Below are 22,165 nucleotides of genomic sequence, written 5' to 3'. Positions count from 1 at the left end.
AGTTGGGAGACCTGGGGACCTGGGTTCGATTCCCGGGTCCTCCCTGCATGGAGTTTGCATGTTCTCCCCGTGTCTGCGTGGGTTTCCTCCGGGCGCTCCGGTTTCCTCCCACATTCCAAAGACATGCAGGTTAGGTGGATTGGTGATTCTAAATTGGCCCTAGTGTGTGCTTGGTGTGTGGGTGTGTTTGTGTGTGTCCTGCGGTGGGTTGGCACCCTGCCCAGGATTGTTTCCTGCCTTGTGCCCTGTGTTGGCTGGGATTGGCTCCAGCAGACCCCCGTGACCCTGTGTTCGGATTCAGCGGGTTGGAAAATGGATGGATGGATGGATTATTCATTAGATTGCATCCTCTTTCCCTTGTCAGCACCTGAGGCCTGGAATGTGCCACAAACGTCCAATAGTGAAAATAACTCGTGGAAGCAATCCTGTTGTATGGTAAATGTAACCATATTTGAAAATTTCTTTACAGTTCCAGGAGTTACAATATTTCCTCGACATAGCGCAGAATTTAAAGGCAATCCTATTTATCTGCCCAAAACTAAATGAAAAAATTTCCAGATTTTCGGGTGTAGAGAAACATTCTTTATCAAAGACAAACCAATGTTTGAATTCTTTGTCTGGGAACCTATTGTCCATATGGTCACATGTCTGCTGGATAAAAGTAATTATTGACTTTGTTTTAACTGAACACTGAAATGAAGAGAACAGATTTCATGTTTCCTACTGGAAATGAGCCTTGTCTCCCAAATATTGTGACCTAAATTTCTTAATTTCTGCTTTGACAAACTGAAAAGGTTCCAAAGTCGTGGGTATACCTCTTTGCAGAATTTTCATTAAGTATAGATAGCAACAAGGTGTTCTGTCTTTTGTAATAAATCCAAGCAGTATTTCTGTATAAGATCATTGTATTCTTCAACAATTGTTTGGCAGTATTCCACTAATATATCATAGATCCTAATCACAATATTTATTGTGAAATATCTGGATAGCCACCTGATCTCTTTTAGTGGTTTAAACCCAAATACATCTGCCCCTGCAGCTTTGACAATTTCTTCAAATTTTGCTTTCTTAACCGATGACCTGAAAATTGTGTCAAATAATCCTTGGAAAAGTCTAAGCATCACTTGTCAGAGGAATGTCTTTCGAAGCATCATCTATACCCGAGTCCCTACCCTGTACCACATGATGTTGGTCTGATAAGTGTGGAATGGACTACCACAAAACAGCAGCAACAACCTTTTCATTTGCCATACATGACTGATGTGCCATCTAAGGTGAACATTACTATCTGACTTAAATTTAACTTGTTTTCCATATAAGACTGTTGAATAGCCCCAAGAATTCATAAACTATCATATGCTGATAATTTTATTATGCCAGTAAACATTGTTTTATGAATGAATTTGCTTTCATTGCTAAATCCATCCATCCATTATCCAACCCGCTGAATCCAAACACAGGGTCACGGGGGCCTGCTAGAGCCAATCCCAGCCAACACAGGGCACAAGGCAGGAACCAATCCCGGGCAGGGTGCCAACCCACCACAGTCATTGCTAAATTTAATATATAAAATGAATGTTATTTCAGTTCATTCATTGATTATCAAATGTAGGGTGATTTTCTAATTTCATTTAACACTTTGCTTTTGATTGTTGCACTCAATTAACTCTAAGGCATTATTCTTACTTCACCAGCTAGCTGGAATGTTTCACATATTTGGCAGCATGATCACAGAATATCCCAGACTGCCAACATGGAAGAATTTATTTTCACAGACAGTAAAATGCTATCCATGAAAACCTTTACCTCGTTGGGTGTTGCTTGTTTTTACTGTGTAAGTTTTTTTCTGTCTTTACGTTCTTCATTAGATTCTCGTAATATTTTTTCAGCAAACCTTTCTATTGATTTTTAAGTTTTTCACTGAATCAATATGAAATGTCTGATTTAAATGTTGTTTGATATGATACACTTTCCAGTCACTCCATCTTTTCCTGAGGTCCATTTGTTAAAAGATCTTTCAACAATATTTTGTAAATGACCCCAACTGTCTCAGAGTAGTTAAAAATTCATTCCAGAATTACGTGTTGCCTGGCACTATGCAGGAAGTCCATTTTAACAAGACATTCCTTTAACCATTCCATCTTAAACACCAAACACCATGTACTTGAACTCCCTTCAGCTTTGACATGGTTAAAGTGATAAAACAACAACAGCAAAGATTGTTTCATACAGCCCAGTTTGGTTTAGATTGGGCTTGGTAGCTGATTTAGTATATTTAATTTTTATAGTTTAATTTTGTTTGAAAGTCAAGTACTTTTGTGAGCAACCATGTAAAATTTGTGAGCGATGCTCCTAAAATGTATGAGTGATCGCTAACATGCTCATCTTAGGGGGAACACTCGATTTCAGTGTTTTTTCAGTAGCATTCCCAGTCATTGGATCTGAATCCAATACAGCACCTTCGGGATGTGGTAGAAGGGGAGATTCACATGAATGTGCAGCTGATAAATCTGTAGAAATTGCATAATGTAATCGTGTCAACATGGACCTGAATCTCAAAGGAATGTTCCCAAGATCTTTTGGAATCCATGCCATGAAGAATTAAGGCTGTTTTGACAGGAAAACGAGGCCCTACCCAGATTTATTATAGTGTTCCTAATAATTTCTTCAGTGAGTGTATACAAGTTAACTGGAGATTCTATAATGTGAATGTATACAGTAATCCCTCCTTCATCGCGGGGGTTGCGTTCCAGAGCCACCCGCGAAATAAGAAAATCCGCGAAGTAGAAACCTTATGTTTATATGGTTATTTTTATATTGTCATGCTTGGGTCACAGATTTGCGCAGAAACACAGGAGGTTGTAGAGAGACAGGAACGTTATTCAAACACTGCAAACAAACATTTGTCTCTTTTTCAAAAGTTTAAACTGTGCTCCATGACAAGACAGAGATGACAGTTCAGTCTCACAATTAAAAGAATGCAAACATATCTTCCTCTTCAAAGGAGCAAACAAATCAATAGAGCTGTTTGCTTTTAAGTATGCGAAGCACCGCGGCACAAAGCTGTTGAAGGTGGCAGCTCACACCCCCTCCGTCAGGAGCAGAGAGAGAGAGAGAGAGAGAGACAGATAAAAAAATCAATACGTGCCCTTCGTGCTTTTAAGTATGCGAAGCACCGTGCTGCATGTCGCTTCACGAAGCAGCTGCACAGAAGGTAGCCAACGTGAAGATAATCTTTCAGCATTTTTAGACGAGCGTCCGTATCGTCTAGGTGTGCGAACAGCCCCCCTGCTCAATCCCCCTATGTCAGGATCAGAAAAAGTCAGCGCAAGAGAGAGAGAGAGAGAGAGAGAAAAGTAAGCTGGGTAGCTTCTCAGCCATCTGCCAATAGCGTCCCTTGTATGAAATCAACTGGGCAAACCAACTGAGGAAGCATGTACCAGAAATAAAAAGACCCATTGTCCTCAGAAACCCGCGAAGCCGCGAAAAATCCGCGATATATATTTAAATATGCTTACATATAAAATCCGCGATAGAGTGAAGCCGCGAAAGGCGAAGCGCGATATAGCGAGGGATCACTGTATACTGTATGTATGCATGAATTAGCCCTTAAGCTAAGAATAATACAATAATAACGAGTATTCACACAAATTATTGCAACAGTAAACTATCAACTGACATACACCTGTGTCTAGTGTTTCTCATATTCGTGTACCTAATTTTAATGAGATACATTATGCAATAACAAACCCTCTCTGGGACATTAACCAGCAACAGTGTTAAGTGGAAAAAGCACAAAGAAAGGTGTAAAAAATTACTACCATAGGCTAAAGCATATACAGCTGTAAATAATCACTTGAAACACTATTTGATGCAAGACAGAAACAACATCAATAAGAAAAATTTGATAAAAGGCAAACACTGCCCATTGTTATTCAGTGGACTATGTGGCTAAATTTAAGAAAAAACATGTATAAGAACTACAAATATGCCTGGTAAACAAATTCTAAGAGGACAGAGATAGATGCACAGCGTCAGTTCTTTTTTTTTTCACAGTATTGTTTTCCATATCAGGTTTCTTAAATGCACCAGAAGTATCTTGAAATCAATTCATGTTCATATTTCAGTTTGAAGCCAGAAACTGGCAAAGTAGATACACTTGAATGTCTTACTAAAAATGCCTACAGTTTCAACAGGAGAGATGGAGGTAAATGTTCTACAATTACAGTAATAACATATGTTCAATATCTGCAATATGAGCAACTTATAGCTAATGAAAATGTTGGAAAGTACATCTCAGAAAGTAAATACTGTATTTCTTTTATTTTATCAGCCTCAAACTATCTCTTGTTATGTTCAATTACCCTAGCATGCCACGACCCACATAGACTTGTTTTTTATTGATGACTGTGGCTTCTTAAGGGTTAATTTTTTTTTCTCTTTTGTGTTTTTATCCTACACTGGCAGCTGGATTTACTTTTCTTTGTCCATTGATTCTCTTAACCTATTACAAATTTCAAGGACTGGAGCTTAATCCAGTAGCACCGGGCAAGGATATGACCCAGCCCTGGACAGGGCACCAATTCATACTGTACTTATACATCTACACTCATTGTATTGCATTTTGCACTTTAACTTAATGTTACTTTGTGGTTTATTTTATTTGTGTATGAACTTCTCCATGGGGTTAATAAAGTTTATCTAATCTAATCTAATCTAATGATAGTTTTGGTAAATCTGAAGGCATTACTTAAAACTGGAACTACTGGTTATGTCAATAGATTTTTTCCTACAGGAATCAAACTCTGGTCAATAATAAATTTAGATTTATCTTTGTCTGTCCTGGAGCTTCACCAGAACAATCTCAGTTTATTTTTCTTTCTAAGGAATAAAAATTATGGAGTATAAATTTAAGCTTTGGTTTGTAATGGGTACCCAAAACAATGACAATCTTGTCTTCATATCTTCTTTAGACTAGAGACAAGACAGATAACATACAAACCAAACAGCACACCATGAATATACCAACAAACAGTAAATACTTCAGATGATATTTAAGAAAATGAACATCAAAGTCAGTTAAATGCAGTTGTAAGTATGTGTTATGAGTAGCTACATGATGCAATGGTAAGATGGTAAGAAATATATCCCAACTGAAAGCAAATCCATATCCTAGAAGCATTCAAGATGCAAGATACCCTTATTGTCACTGTACGATACAATGAAATATCGTTTGGAGCTGAGTGCCAGAGCTGAGATCACTCCGTGTCCTTCAGAAGATCCTGAGCATCACTCAGGAGAACAGGGTTCCACATATTAAAATCTGGAACACTGCTCTTCTGCTGGATCAGGCATATTATCTGCAAGATGAGCCTTGGTTTCCCTGGATGGTCCTGTATGGTGAGCTCGACAAAGGATCCCAACCTCAGGGTAGGCCAAAGTAATGTTTGAAGGACTTCTTGAAGCGTTCTGTCAAGGCCTGCTCCATTCCTCATAGGCAACTCTAAACACTTACTGCGAATCGCACACTTTGGAGAAGTCATTGAATGAGTTTGTCACTTTGGACAACATCAGACCAATCGACAAGAGCAGAAGTATGTGGAAAAACACAACTATCGATACCAACCCAATGCACTTGGGAGGCAATTTTCCTGCCCTTGGATCTTCCTTTCCTGAATTGGGCTGTTCTACCACCAGCATACACACAGGAGGGGGAGTGACACTACTAATCTCTACTTTTCTCTGCTTTTTTTCGTGTTACCACCACCTGATTGAGGTACTGTGCAGCCACCTGTCATACTTGAATAAAGGTGAGTGCCCCAGCTGTCCACGAGGCCCACTGCATTGAATCCTCTTGGACAAAGCCTGGAAACAACAAGGAATGATTTAGGCACATTTATGCTAGTTGGGGCTGGGCGTTTTATTGGCCTTGGAAACTCTGCACATGTTTGTTTTTTTCCCCAGCTTAACTAAAGGTTTTTTTATTTTATTATTTGTTTGTTTTTTCTGTCATCCTGACCATCTAACCTTATCATCATACCCATTTGTAGAGATTTACAATATGATATTATGCATACTGATACTACTTTTCTACTAATTATATATCTATGTTATGTAATCTCTTATGGATTTACTTTTGTTGCTTATTCATCATCATCATCATTATTATTTTTTTTTTACCTAATTTATTTTTCTTTTCTTGTAACTATACCTTTGATATATTGTAAAGCACTTTGAGCTACATTCTTTCCATGAAAATGTCCCATATAAATGAATGCTGTGGTTGAAATACTTCAGAGTTGGTGCAGTGTATTCCTTAATTAAAAATCATAGTGTTTATTATATGTTTGGAAAAGTTTGTAATGTGACGGCTGTAATGCCACAAAATTTCCTAGTAAAAATCTTAATAACAAATCTCAGTTTGTTGAATGTGATTACTGGAAATACTATATAATGTTGTTAAGACCACCTAATCCAAATCCAAGGAAAAAGCCCTGGACAGAGAACCTGTCCTTTACAGAGCCCAGTCACATACTCAACTAAAGTCAACTTGCAATGATCAATTAATCAATCCAGTTTGTTGTTGAAGATATGGAAGGAAAACCTGAATACCCCAGGAAAAACCCACATAAACACAGGAAGAACATGCAAACTCCTTAGATACAAAAAAACAACAACTGAATACAAATTGACAACTCTGGATCCATGAATCAGCAGTAACAACATCGCTAATCTGAAACCCTATGGAAACACTGCTAACCAAAATATTTTTATTCTCTAGATACAGTATTTCTTACAGTAACAAACTTTCCATTGATATTTTAAATTCCCAAATGAAATAATATTGACAATGACCATAATGGGAACAAAGTTAAGGGATCCATGCTTTTCCCATAGAAATACATATGCAAGTTGTTTCAAACTAGGAAATGCAAGCAGTTTATACATTTTAGGACCAAAGAGACAAATAAAAGTCATAGTTTACAAAAATGTGTGAATTGGTAGTTTAATTCATTCTTTATAATGAAATTGTTATATCAGTTCTATTTATTATCTTTGCATATGGCTGAAAGAAAAATTTAATTTCAATTTCAATTTGCGCCCCAGCAATGCCAGGAATTTCTGCTAGTTATTTAAGAAAATCATTTTGATCATTTTTAATTTTTTACTGTATTTTTTAAATGTAGTGGATGTTCTCCAAATCATGTTCATCTTCTAGTACAGATCCTGTACAAAGTATTTCAAAGTTACTACTATCTTATCTGAGTAAATATTGTTTCCCTTTAATGCCTCTTACAGCGTTTTCAGTAAATCATTATTTTAAATACAATGCCTGGCCAAAAAAAAAGTTGCCACCTGGATTTAACTAAGCAAATAGGTATGAGCCTCCAATTGGGTAATTACTGCATGGGCGATTATCTTTCAGCTGGCAACAAGTTATTTAACCCCAACTGGTGTAATGAGTTGCTTCTCATTTCTTAAACAATCATGTCGAAAGACACATCTCGTGGTCGTGGAAAAGATATTAGTCTGTTTGAGAAGGGTCAAATCATTGGCATGCATCAAGCAGAGAAAACATCTAAGGAGATTGCAGAAACTACTCAAATTGGGTTAAGAACTGTCCAACGCATTATTAAAAACTGGAAGGATAGTGGGGACCCATCGTCTTCGAGGAAGAAATGTGGCCGGAAAAAAATCCTGAATGATCGTGATCGGCGGTCACTTAAACGTTTGGTGAAATAAAATCGAAGAAAAACAACAGTAGAACTCAGGTCTATGTTTAATAGTGAAAGTAAGAGCATTTCCACACGCACAATGCGAAGGGAACTCAAGGGATTGGGACTGAACAGCTGTGTAGCCGTAAGAAAACCACTAATCAGTGAGGCAAACCGGAAAAAAAGGCTTCAATTTGCTAGGGAGCATAAAGATTGGACTCTGGAGCAATGGAAGAAGGTCATGTGGTCTGATGAGTCCAGATTTACCCTGTTCCAGAGTGATGGGTGCATCAGGGTAAGAAGAGAGGCAGATGAAGTGATGCACCCATCATGCAAGATCTTGGTGAAAAATTAATGCAACACTGGATGGAACTAAATCTTGTGACATTGCAGAAGCTTATCGAACCAATGCCACAGCGAATGCGTGCCATAATCAAAGCTAAAGGCGGTCCAACAAAATATTAGAGTGTGTGACCTTTTTTTTGGTGGTGACTTTTTTTTTGGTCAGGCAGTGTATTATCTTTCATATAATTTATATAGCAAACCTAAGTAAAGAACAAAAGAATATTAAAGTGGAGTGCAAGAAGACAGTAGTATTAGAATTGGTACAGTTTGTATACTGTAGAAGAGTGTAATAAGACCACAGTTATAGTCAAATATATGCAAATGCAAGAGAAAATAAGTGAGTCCTTTAAATAAGATTTGAAACATCTGAACAGCCTGTCTGGAAAATGGTCTCTCTGTAATCTGCCTTTCCCAAGATTTCTTCCATTTTGTTTCCCTACAAGGGTCTTTTTTTGTGACTTTTTTCTTGTCTTCTTAGGGAGTCAAATAATAAGTTGCTGTTGTTTTTGCAAGCATGAAGACCAGAGTAGCAAATCAAAACTACAAATAATACAAGACACAATACCATAATTTAAGGTTATTTGTGAAGGTTAGGTCAAGTCAATTTTATTTATAGAGCACATTTAAAACAACAGTCGACCAAAGAGTTGTAAGCTTCCATAAATATACTCATACGTATATACAGTATACACAGTAAATAAATACGCCAAGTTTTAAAAGTGACCAAAGTTAGTGCTGACCTAAAGTTCCAACGCTTTGGGCAACTACTGTAAAAGCACTGACCCATCTAAGCTTAAGTCTTTAACTTGGCATGACCAATAACTTCTGGTCAGAGAACCTCAATGATTGTGAAGGAAAGTAAAGGTGTAAGAGGTCAGAAAGATAAAAGGGAGCTAAACCATTCAGGGACGTAAAAACAAACAGTAAAATTTTAAACTAAATTCTGTAGTGAACTGGAAGCCAATGAAGAGAAGCTAGGACTGGTGTAATGTGATTCTGCTTTTGTGTGTTTATTAGAAGCCTGGCAGCAGCATTCTGGACTAGCTGAAGACAAGCAAAGGATGTCTGGTTAACTCCAATGTATAATGAGTTGCAATAATCAAGGCGAAAGAGACAAACGCATGAATTAGTGTTTCAAAATCATGTACAGACAGAAAGGGCTTGACCTTAGCTAATACCCTGAACTGATAGAAACAGGCTTTAACAATGGAGTTAATTTGTTTATCAAATTTGAGAGCATTATCAAAAATCACACCAAGATTTTCTGCAAAAGATTTACAGTAGTGGTGGCTTGAAGTATGTGTGAATACTATGAATTGATTATTATTAAACAAAACATAAATAATAACAAAAGGTGCTGAAAAGCTTTAGTTTTTACTAATAGTGTTTTTCACTTCAAACACTGGACAAAAAAAGACCATTTGCTGGGAGACAAAAGTAAAATACTTGCCATTCTCCAGTAGCTGGCTATCTTGTTTAGCACTACTGCTGATTTTATGCTGAATGTTTTTTATATGGGGTTGAATTTCATGTGTGTGTGTATGTGTGTCCATAGGTGCTTGACTGTGCTCTTTGTATTATTTTTCTTCGCATGGTGCTCATTTTTGCATTCCTTTTTATTTTATTTTTTGCAAATTTTAGTAATGAGCAAAATAACACAATTAAGTACTAAATAAATAAATACTTTGCCATAAAAATGAGTGTCATGCACTGCTTTCATGCCCTCAGCAATACAACATTAAAGATTAGATAGATAGATAGATAGATAGATAGATAGATAGATAGATAGATAGATAGATAGATAGATAGATAGATAGATAGATAGATAGATAGATAGATAGATAGATAGATAGATAGATAGATAGATAGATAGATAGATAGATAGATACTTTATTAATCCCAAGGGGAAATTCACATACTCCAGCAGCAGCATACTGATAAAGAAAATATTAAAAAGAGTGATAACAATGCAGGTATACAGACAGACAATAACTTTGAATAATGTTAACGTTTACCCCTCCGGGTGGAATTGAAGAGTCGCATAGTGTGGGGGAGGAACAATCTCCTCAGTATGTCAGTGGAGCAGGACAGTGACAGCAGTCTGTCACTGAAGCTTCTCCTCTGTCTGGAGATGATACTGTTTAGTGGATGCAATGGATTCTCCATTATTGACAGAAGCCTGCTCAGTGCCCGTTGCTCTGCCACGGATGTCAAACTGTCTAGCTCCGTGCCTACAATAGAGCCTGCCTTCCTCACCAGTTTGTCCAGGCGTGAGGCATCCCTCTTCTTTATGCTGTCTCCCCAGCACACCACTTCGTAGAAGAGGGTGCTCGCCACAACCATCTGATAGAACATCTGCAGCATCTTATTGCAGATGTTGAAGGACGCCAGCCTTCTAAGGAAGTATAGTCGGTTCTGTCCTTTCTTACACAGACCATCAGTATTGGCAGTCCAGTCCCATTTATCATCCAGCTGCACTCACAGGTATTTATAGGTCTGTACCCTCTGCACACAGTCACCTCTGATGATCACGGGGTCCATGAGGGGTCTGGGCCTCCTAAAATCCACCACCAGCTCCTTGGTTTTGCTGGTGTTCACTCCTGATGCAGCCCACAATAGCAGTGTCGTCAGCGAACTTTTGCACGTGGCAGGACTCCGAGTTGTATTGGAAGTCCGAGGTATATAGGCTGAACAGGACCAGAGAAAGTACAGTCCCCTGTGGCACTCCTGTGTTGCTGACCACAATGTCAGACCTGCAGTTCCCGAGACGCACATACTGAGGTCTGTCTTTAAGATAGTCCACGATCCATGCTACCAGGTTATCTAATTATTAATTATCTAGTGCTTGCTAAGCTTGTGGGACTAAAGAAAACCATAACAATATGGTAGGTTTAAAAAAGGCAAAAAAAAAAAATACTCATAATCCACATATTGTTGTATGCTTATTTTGCATACAGTGTGAATACATTTTTACAAGCTAGCCTGTTTTCTTAAAGAAGAAATAACCTTTAGAATGCTCTGGAAGGCTAAACAAATAAGTGTACATATTAAGTAGAGAAATGGTTGGCTGTCTACTTATTATCAAGAATGACAGAGACGGACAGAAAGTATTAACTAATTTTATTCAGCGTTTTATGCAGTCTTATAAAAGGTGTCTGAATTTGTTTGGTTCTTTTTGGTCTCAGATTATAAAACAGCAAGTAAACTTGGAAGCTCGCTTATGATCCACAAATGACATCCCCCTGGGATGCTAGGCAATAATGCCTCCTACTACTCTAGAGGATCATGGACTGAGTCAAGAACCATAGCACTGACACTGTGCTCAGATGGTAGTAAGGTGAGTAAAAATCATCATTTCAGGAATGCTACAGTTTTAAAAGATTTATTTTCCAAGAATGGAATGCTGAATGCTGCATATACTGTACATCACTACCACCTCTACTATCACATTTTAAATTTAGCAAGTTATTAACCAAACTACTTTACCAATCTACTGTTCAAGTCCTCTCTTAGTACTTCTTATTCTACAACGTCAGGCTGGCAAACACCAGCAATCTGGTTTATTTCTAACCTTAAATAAATAAAAAATTATAATGCCCGGAGAAAAGACAATCAAGTCAATACTGAATTGAGCACACCTTCATGATTCTCTGTTCCTTGCTCCAGCCCTCTTTCAGCTTTGGGTTATTCAAGGTGATTGTGTTTTTAGAGCAAATGTGACTCAAGTCAAATTTGTGTTCTCATAAATGCAAGTTTAATTATTGCAAATATTTGTTGCACAGAACATTTCATAGTGCAATTCAAACATTAAAAAACTCAAACAAATCTTGGGAGCTTCATTGACAAGTTTCATGGAATACAGCATTTATTGTTCTTGTAATATCCATTCATCCATTCATCAGTTTTACTCATCTAATGAATTGAATGTTAGGACAATGGAAAGTCAGATAATGTTCTGGTAACATCAAGAGCAAAGCTAGAACAAATGCTGAATGGGGTGCCTGTCCATTGCAGGTCAGATTTACAGACTTGCCACTCACATACTCAGAACAAATTAGAGATATCAGTCAACTTTATTCAGAAAATTTAAAACAAGATTGGGATTCAAACCCAATCTTCTGTGACTGTGTAGCAACATAACTACACATTATATCACTTATTCTATTGTGCAACTTGCAATTTTCTGTAATGTCTTGTAATAATAAAGATTATTGACGTATTGCCAATTTGCAACTGTCTAATTAATCCAAGGAATTTTAAGAGGGGATACATCTTAAGATTTCAGCTTATACTTTGAATGACTAATAAATACAGTATTATCAATTGTAAATAGTAGCACACTTTTAAGATTTTTGAAAGGAAACTATCATATTATCAGATGGATGAGTTTAGGAAGATACTACATTAGAAAAGTTTACACACTAGCTCATTTTCCAAGCCTGCTGTTAGGCTATTTAGGAATCAGAAACTGCAAAGAGAAAAGGAGTTTATTTAGACTTGCTGAATCTTACAGATAACAAACTTTGCATTTTTTTTAAATGGTACTGAATACTGTTTTTAAAAATATGTGGTTATTAAGTCCACAATTAAAGTCATTTGTTCTAATGTTAACAATTTTATTATATGGTAAATTTGTTTGAAAGTATAGTAATTAGAGCAGAAACATCTCAACCAGTGGGTCATGGTTATGAACTGCTATTGCTTACATTGGTAGTGGGTCACTGTGATCAGTTAGCTAGGGAAAACAAAGACAGTTATAAGGGAAAAAGTGGGTCACAACAAGAAAATGTTCAGAAACACAGAATCAGAGAAAATTATTAAGCAGAATTAGAAGGAAGTAAGTTTTTTAATTCATGACCTAATGTCTTTGTATTCAAGACAATTAACTGACTTGTTTTGTGGTATGAAAATATGATAAATAAGATCTAAAAAGATACTAATTTCTAGTTCTTAATCCTTAATTTATTCCAGCAATATCAGTGTTCAAAAAATGTACAAAAACAAGTAAAGTTTTTTGCATGCTAAACTATAAAAAGGTTAGACACACAGCATTTGGCTTTATAGCTGTCAAGTGAGTACTTGGGAGGGAAAAAAGGGTTCCAATTTTCAACAAGTTATTAGGTTTGTGAACGGTGGTATTCACATTATCTACTACAAAGCAACTAATGAAGTGACACTTGTTAGCAAGATATTTACATCCCCAAGCTTAAACCTGAATGCAGATTGTTCAAACCCTCAAATATTTTCCCTAGAACCAAAAAATTACCAAATTTTAATTTATAACAAATTTCAATAGTACTGTTAAATATATTTCCATATTATAACATAAATAATAATAATAAAAATAATAATGCATTTTATTTAGAGGGAACTTTACATTTGTAGTAAATTTCAAAGTGTTAAAATTTGGAGAAATTTCACAGGAGTGAATACTTTCACTTTAACTTCATGTTATAGTAGAATTCTAACTTCAACAAAAGACAGTTATTTGAGATAATGAAGACAAAAGTCCTCAGGTAGAAAAGACAGATGTTTTGAGTTCAGCCATCTTCCTAACCCACTAATCCAGGGCAGGTGGCAGCTGGAGCCTATATCACGAGCCTCAGGCACAATTCCATCACAGAGTGAACACACACACCTACACACAGAAGCCAGTTTAGCAGTGCCAGTCCATCAAGCCTGCATATAGTTGGACTGTGGGAAGAAACCTGAGCACCCAGAGGAAACCCATACACAGACAAGGAGAACATGCAATCTCCAGACAGAGAGCAGCACTACGACTGCAACACCATGCCACTCTCAAATATATATTAAATAATTAGAATATATATCAAAAACCTGTTATACAGCAAAAGCTCTGTAGCTTTCAAATTTATTAATATGGATTCTTACTGTACACTTCTGACTTTAAAATCTCATTCTAAAGCAGTAATTAGTAATGCCAGAGTCTAGACAGCCATGCACCCTGTTAGCTTTTAATGCAGATGAGCACTTAATTCCAAAATGATTATTTACATTGCACCTTTTAATAATAAACACCATCCCTATTAATATATATATGTTTCACAAGGTTCATTTTCAGTCCACACAACACGTGACATGTGTTACTGATAAAACAGATTAATGATCTATAATCTTAAATGTCAGACACCTTTATCATTGCACAATTTTACCTCTAGAATTTTATGCATCCTTTCTGATTGTCTTCAATGTTTCAGTTCATTACACAAATGCATATAGGCATTACTATAAACATAAAGACCAATGTGTTTTTTCAGATACAGACATTTTGGACATTAGAGTTATGTCTTTATATATAATACTGTATATATATATATATATATATATATATATACAGTGATCCCTCGCTATATCGCGCTTCGCCTTTCGCGGCTTCACTCTATCGCGGATTTTATATGTAAGCATATTTAAATATATATCGCGGATTTTTTGCTGGTTCGCGGATTTCTGAGGACAATGGGTCTTTTAATTTCTGGTACATGCTTCCTCAGTTGGTTTGCCCAGTTGATTTCATACAAGGGACGCTATTGGCAGATGGCTGAGAAGCTACCCAACTTACTTTTCTCAATCTCTCTCTTGCGCTGACTTTCTCTGATCCTGACGTAGGGGGTGTGAGCAGGGGGGCTGTTCGCACACCTAGACGATACGGACGCTCGTCTAAAAATGCTGAAAGATTATCTTCGCGTTGCTACCTTCTGTGTGCAGCTGCTTCGTGAAGCGACATGCTGCACGGTGCTTCGCATACTTAAAAGCTCAAAGGGCACGTATTGATTTTTGACTTTGTTTTTCTCTGTCTCTCTCTCTCTCTCTCTCTCTCTCTCTCTCTCTCTCTCTCCCCTGCTCCTGACGGAGGGGGGTGTGAGCTGCCGCCTTCAACAGCTTTGTACCGGCGGTGCTTCGCATACTTAAAAGCCAAACAAACCTATTGATTTGTTTGCTTTCCTCTCTTGCCTGAAGAAGGGGCCTGAGTTGCCTCGAAAGCTTGCATATTGTAATCTTTTTAGTTAGCCAATAAAAGGTGTCATTTTGCTTGGCTTTTCTCTACTCTTTGTTTCTGACAGTCTGTGCTCCTGACGTCTTTGAAGAGGAAGATATGTTTGTATTCTTTTAATTGTGAGACAGAGCTGTCATCTCTGTCTTGTCATGGAGCACAGTTTAAACTTTTGAAAAAGAGACAAATGTTTGTTTGCAGTGTTTGAATAACGTTCCTGTCTCTCTACAACCTCCTGTGTTTCTGCGCAAATCTGTGACCCAAGCATGACAATATAAAAATAACCATATAAACATATGGTTTCTACTTCGCGGATTTTCTTATTTCGCGGGTGGCTCTGGAATGCAACCCCCGCGATGGAGGAGGGATTACTGTATATATAAAACACTGCACATTTAGACTTTTATCACTAGCATCACAAAATATCACTAGCATATTCGTTAACACGTCTATGTACAATTCAATTCATAGCCTTCTGGTCTAAAGACAACATTTAATCCTGTTACTGAATTTTAAAATTTCTGCTTCAATAACATGGAGAGTAAAAAATGAACAATTAGAGATAACGCATGTGTCAATAACATCTGTCTTATTTTTAAAATCTTTTGAATGCTATTCAATTTAATTCAAGTGTATGACATTTACTGTTGTAACCACAAGGGAGTGCCAATGGCACAACTGACACACAGACACAATAATGTCCAAACACAATTCTGGTTCAAATAAAGGATTTTTATTCATCATAAATACCTTCTTTCCAAGAACATCAGGAACAATACGCAAATATAAATTCTCTCCTTCCACCTCCAAAAGTACTGCATGCTGCCTCCTGACTCTAACTACCTTAAGTGAGGTGGCAGGCTGTCATTTAAATTCTACTCCAGTCTCATGCCCAGGTTTTCTAGAGCATTTCTGGGTCATAAGGAAACTAGAGCGGTCTTCCCCTGGCAGCATCCTCTGGTGGTATCCAAAGACCCTGACAAGGTTCTGGACTCCAACTCCCATGCCACCCTGCGTGTGTCTTAATCAGGTTCAGCCTTGAGGAACACTGCCGCCTGTTATCTGGGGAAATTAACTGCTCCCAGTAAGCCCATTTGCCTAGTCCATTCATTATAGCCTTCTGGCCAGGTATGAATCCATCCTTTATCCTGGATAGGATACCTGTCCTTCCTCCAAGACACTTATACTGTATAGTTCAAGAGACACATTTTGTAACCTTCGCAGTACAAAGATGACATGTAATGAATTATTATTATTATTATTATTATTATTATTATTATCTGTTTTTCTAAACACCTCCACTGGAAAGAGATGCATGTGAATAACATGCATAAGCTCTTTTGGAAACTGTACTACAAGAATATTATGGCACATATGTAAAGGGGTGCTTAAAATTTTTAAATATTCACAGATAACCAGTTCTGAAACACAGAAAATTAGAATTCCATCACAAGATAACCACTACTGTTAAAAACACTAAACAATAAAAAGAACCACTCATTATTATTATTATTATTCCTGTTGTAACTAAAGTAGCTCTTGAAAAGGCCTTCTGATCCAAGTTCCTAAAAAACGGGTTAAGCTTAGGAAACAGGAGAAGTTTTCTGTCCAACAAATGTGCTTAAAAATTACTCTTCCAGTTAAGAAGGTGGTTATGCATATAAGTATAAACATTGCAGAGGTGATTAAAGAAAGATTCTATTAAAAAAACTAGACTTTTAACTGAGCAGGATGACACTCATCCCACTTTATAAAAAGGAGTATTTGGCTCCTTCAGATTAAAAACTACTACGATTTTCTCACACAGGAGGACATAGAAAGATCTTGGTTTTAATGTATGCAGTAGATGTAACTGCTCATGTAAAGATGTACATAATTTATAAAATATTCTACACCTAAAGAAAACAGTTAACACCCAAGTGTGTCATATGGTATACAGTTTACTGTACAACAGCAAGTACACCAGACACTCTATACTGAATCTTCATCTTGTTACGGTGTCCATATTCCCCATTCAGATAACCCTGCAGTTTAAATGGATGCAAAAAAATATTCTGAGAATACAGAATGTGATAGACGACGCGCATGGGTGGGCATTGTGGCCAGGATGGAGCTTGGTCCTTATTTGTACGGGGGCCAGCCCTATGCTATAACAAGAAACAGGGCAAAGATTGTCCTGTCTCACGCAGAAGATGCCAATGCGACAGTGGGTACACTGGTGTCCCGGCTGGATTTGACACAGGAACAATACCAGGCCCGGAGGACATATAGTGGAAGGACAGGGGGAGATAACCCGGCAGGACTATGGGCTCCCCCGACATAATAGGAGGTGGCTTCCCAGGGCAATTGTACCTGTGCAGATATCTGCAAGGCACACTGAATAATGTAGCCCTCTACAACAGTCTTGTCTGATTCAGTGGGGGCCGCTAGGGGGGCATATAGGGATTCCTCACCCCTACTTTATGGGACTTTCGTTTGACCTGGAAGTACTTAGTTTATGCTCTAGCATTGGAAGTACTCCCAGGTCCAGGATAAAAGAAGCCACTCGTCCTGATCAAGCCAAAACAGAGTCAAATGGAAGTGGATAAAGCTCTCCTGGGAGGTGTTGAGGAGGAGAAAAGAAAGAGAGAATGTGAAGAGAACTATGTTTATTGCACTACTGGAAGCTTTGTGGAAGGTAACTGTAAAAATAAACCGTCTTTTCAAATTGTGTCTGGGGTTTGGAGCTCTTTGGCGCCCTCTATTGGCCACAAGATATAAGCCACATGACGCTATAAATGGTAGATTCACAGACAGTCAAGAACAAGTAAATTATGACATAGAATAAATCAAAATCAGAGCACAATCAAAATCTGTGAAATCAAATATCAAAATAAACTAGGTCTGAAAGTAAGACAATGCCTGTTAAATAGTACAGACAATAAGAAACAACTCAGAACACGAGAGTCCTTGCACAAGTATTACAAAGCAGCTGAAGACTCTTTAATGTGGGGGAAGTAAAATGACCTAAAAGAACAAAAGCATCACTATATATGTTTTTAATGGAGGCAAACTTAAAGTTAAATAAAAAAGTAGGTTTACACAAACTGGTGGCTTCCTGTCATGAGATGAAGAATCAAGCAGCATCCTGCCATAAACTGATTAATTAAGAATCTCTAAAAATGTATTAATTTGACAAGAATTTCCCATTTACTATTCTTTCAAGGTAACTTATAAAATAAGGTAGGGATCATTTAAAAGAGAGTACAATGGTTGTTTGTTGTAAAGCAGTTTTATTTATTATTCTTGCAAAGTTTGGCACTAAGAGACAAGGTTCTTCATAACTTGTTTATGTAATATGCAAGAACTGAAATAAACTGCCATCTGATAAGTATAAAAAACTCACTCCTCCACAAAGCTATCATTTTGCTGCATTTCCTGATTACCAGTTGTTTTTCTGAAGTAAATCTGTGTAAATCTTCATTACCAGCTCTTACTAATGTTATCCATTGTCTTTTTCTTTTTGCTGTTTGAACTTTTGGCTTGATTGTCGATGGACATGGCACAGAATCATAAAGTTGTTCAATTCCATGACATGCCTTATTATATTGTAGGATGTCTTGGACAGAGGGAATAGCCTGTTTTCACAGGTTAACCAAAATTTTAGTTTGCTTTTCAAAAGAACCATAGTTTTTGTTTTCTTTTTTTTCATCAGGGAACACTGTTAATCATACTTTTCATTTATTTTTGTTTTCTTCTTTTTCCCACTGATTGCCTAGACTTTATATGAGCATGATTGCTTGGATAAAGTTTATGGGCCTTCATGTTACCATTAAACAGATGTATGTCCATGCATTTAAATGCTGCATAGTTAAGTACCTTTCTGTTATTGTTTAGAATTTGTCAGTTTGTGTAGGCATTCTAAGACTGTCTTTAGTGAGCATGCACCATGTGTTATTCCAGCAAATTGAATTTCTTCTTGGCTCTACCCTTAAAAACATATACATGACCACACTACAAAGTACTAATGAAAACTATTAAACAGTATATCATCCAGTTTCAAGCCTCACAATAGAAAGTAGACCTGAAACTCTTGACTATAATTAACCCTGTTGATCTTCATAGATCTGAATCACTGATCAAGCTTAATAATGTTCATTTTCTGTTATAACACCTGGTGAACTCAACGTGATTCTTCCATCTGATTTATTATCAGAAATGTGAAGCACTGGTAAGGTTAACTAAGGAAGAAAAGGGGGTACAAAAAGAGGGACAGGCCCTAATATGGCTCTAACATAGAGAGAGAGAGCATTTTTTATGCTAGTGCAAGAAGAAGGATGCTGCCTGTACTTGGAGCCTATTTACTGGGGGAAGAAAGAAGAAAGGGAAATATAGTCTAAGGACGTCTGGCAAGATGTTAGAACTGTTAAGAGGCGACTAATAAATTGCTAGTCCATAGTCCTTGACCAGAAGGAGTGGGAATATGTTGCCTTTTCAAGGCAAGCAACCAAGAAAGTGTTTGAAAGGACTGGTCTTTAAAATGGTACACAGGGCTCAGGGATGCAGAAATAAGGAAGGAATAAGGAAGTTTTAGCCTGACATCTCTCTAGTCACAAAATGGCTACTCCCATAACCAAAAAGTGATTTTAGGGCTTCACTGGATATAAACCCCAGGAGAAGATTTAAGGTCAGTTTAAACCTTAGGGATAACTAAACCTTATATAATAAGAAAAGTCTGAGACAAAGACTTACTGTTGGAAGAAAGAGAGTGGCAGCTGGGAGTATGTTCCAATAGTGCATTGCCGCACCCACCACACGATGAACTACCTGGATTATGACCCAAATGCAGCAGGTGACACCTCAGCACCACACTGGAACAGCATGAGGTTTTTTTAAGGGGGCTGGAGTGCCAATCTTGCCACCAACCCCAAGTTTTCCCTATTAGTTGGAGGACCCAGGATGAAGTAATTGCAGGTTAAGGGCCTTGCTCAAGGGCCCAACGAAGCAGAGTCACTTCTGGTGTTTATGGGATTCTGATTGCCGGTGCAGATCCCAAGCCTCAAAAAGAGATCAATGTTATCAGAAATATAGCAAGAAAGAAATTATAAGAAGCATGTGCACTTGTCAGATACCTGAAAGACAGATAAGTGGGCAAGCCACTTCATTAGAAAGAAATAAGCCTTTTTGTTGTGGCTCAGGAGCATAGTCATCTTTCTTGTTTTTCCATTCTGTTGTACTTTGAATCCTTCATTTACTGATAGTTCTGTAGTGTGTTTTATTTTTGATATCTGTGATGTTGGTACTTTGCGCTGAAGAAGTCCCTCCAGCAACTTCATTGACAATAAGGCCCTCAACCAAAGGGTTCTCCACTTTCCTTTGTACAGAATATTCAAAAACGCAGGCACATTTTTCATTGACCATAATCATCCTTTACCTCATAACTTAATTAACCACACAACCTTCAGATTTCAGCATACTTTCGGACACTATTTCACTTACATCCTCTTTACTGCATTTTCACTTCTTTTTTGAGGACCTACAGAAGATTCATAAATAGGACCATTACTCCGAGCTTTTCAGATTACTTTTTTATATATTCTCATTAATATCCAATTTGTTATCCCTTTCAATATTTTTACAAGCAATACACTCCCTTTGCTTCTTTCACCTTTGAAAATAATCAAACAATGACATTCTTATTTGCATAGTAATTTTGCACTATCTAAAGCCTTACTCTGACAATCATCTGCCTGAAATTCCAGACAAATTTACCTTTCAAATTTTTGTTCAAAGAACAATCAGAGCTGACACAGGCAAGATGTAAAACCTGACTAAGTTGCATCCTGTTGATTTACTATTCATTATGAAATAAGCACTATCTAGAAAAAACACTGTTTATTTAAATCTCATTAAAGACATGATTTAACCATGACACATGGGAAAAAGTTGGTAATTTTCTAACAAAGGTGAAAGTGAAGCACTGCCCATTTTGATTAATTATCCTGTAAGATGAGATGCAAAGAATTGATCAGAATTTACAGATAATTGACTGGCTAACTGACAAAATTTGATTCAGTAACTAATACTCGACCAATTACTTAAATAAATGACACGTAAATAAACACATCCTTTAACTTACAACAAAGTTTTACACACTGATTTACCAAAAGCAAAAATATCTAAAGTTCTGAGAGTTTTTGCTTATTAGATTTCATTGATCTTATTATCTTACAGTAAGTCAGGATATGTAGTTAAGTATTCACTCTTACTATCCTCCGTACTAAAATCTATGTTAACAAAGACATATGTGAAAGACTATCTATGCCTCTATGTATTACCAGATATTAACATATCACAGCTAAAATGGCATGTCAGATACAATTCTGCTGAAATAAGCACTATAAAATTTGGCAGTTGTTACCTTTATAATATTTGACCTGATTAAAGACATAAGATGAATGAATACTTACCTGCTTAACAATTTCTTTAAAGTAGAGGTCTCTGTGCAGAGATAGGTGGCTGTTTACTTCATATTCTGCTACACAAGTATCTGCACTATGCTGACTGCTTTCTGGTCTCACACTTTAGTTTACCAGCACTCTCCCTCTTTCTCCCTCTGACTGTATATACATGGCACATGCATGAAAACAGTGCACTCAGCACTCTGTCCTTTACAACCTTTGTAACTCTCTTCTTATCAGCACAAGAAAGTAGAGGCTAGCTGATTTTCCATTCCCCACCCCTGTTCCAAGGTAATCTAGACATATTTTACCATGGATCACTTGTATTGTTCTTCCTTTCAGAGCATCTATGCTTTAGGAAATCAAAGTAATAATCAAAGATCAAGAATTTACAACAAAGCAGGTGTCAATTTACCTTTCACACAGATATTTTTCATTTAGATTATATTATTATTTTAAATCATATTAAAATGTTTACATCTATGGAAAAGTTAAAATAGCACCATATTTATTAAACCCTGAAAAATGGAAAAAACACACACTTCTGATTATCCTGTTTTGCTCAACAGTTGAGATTTTAAGTAAAAAACAGAACACAGTGGCAGTATCGAAAAAGAGCAATTCAAACAGATAAATGAAAAATTGCACATCAG

The 22,165-nt window shown here is 37.1% G+C and overlaps 1 protein-coding gene across 3 annotated transcripts in view; it reads right to left on the bottom strand.

Moving 5' to 3' along the window:
* The window catches only part of LOC114646628 (mitochondrial glutamate carrier 1-like), a 108,428-nt gene that overhangs the window by 56,473 nt on the left and 29,790 nt on the right, over positions 1-22,165 (bottom strand). Inside the window, exon 1 of one of the 3 annotated variants that reach the window (XM_028794908.2) lies at positions 21,522-21,832. The exons of the other annotated variants lie outside the window; for them this stretch is intronic. The gene's annotated coding sequence lies outside the window, so the exon portion shown is untranslated. Of the gene's footprint in view, positions 1-21,521; positions 21,833-22,165 lie in introns of those variants that run through there. 3 annotated transcript variants of the gene reach the window in all.

This window comes from Erpetoichthys calabaricus, chromosome 2 (genome assembly GCF_900747795.2).
Source record: "Erpetoichthys calabaricus chromosome 2, fErpCal1.3, whole genome shotgun sequence".
Classification (NCBI taxonomy): Eukaryota; Metazoa; Chordata; class Cladistia; order Polypteriformes; family Polypteridae; genus Erpetoichthys; species Erpetoichthys calabaricus.
This window is presented reverse-complemented; position numbering and strand designations above follow the sequence as displayed.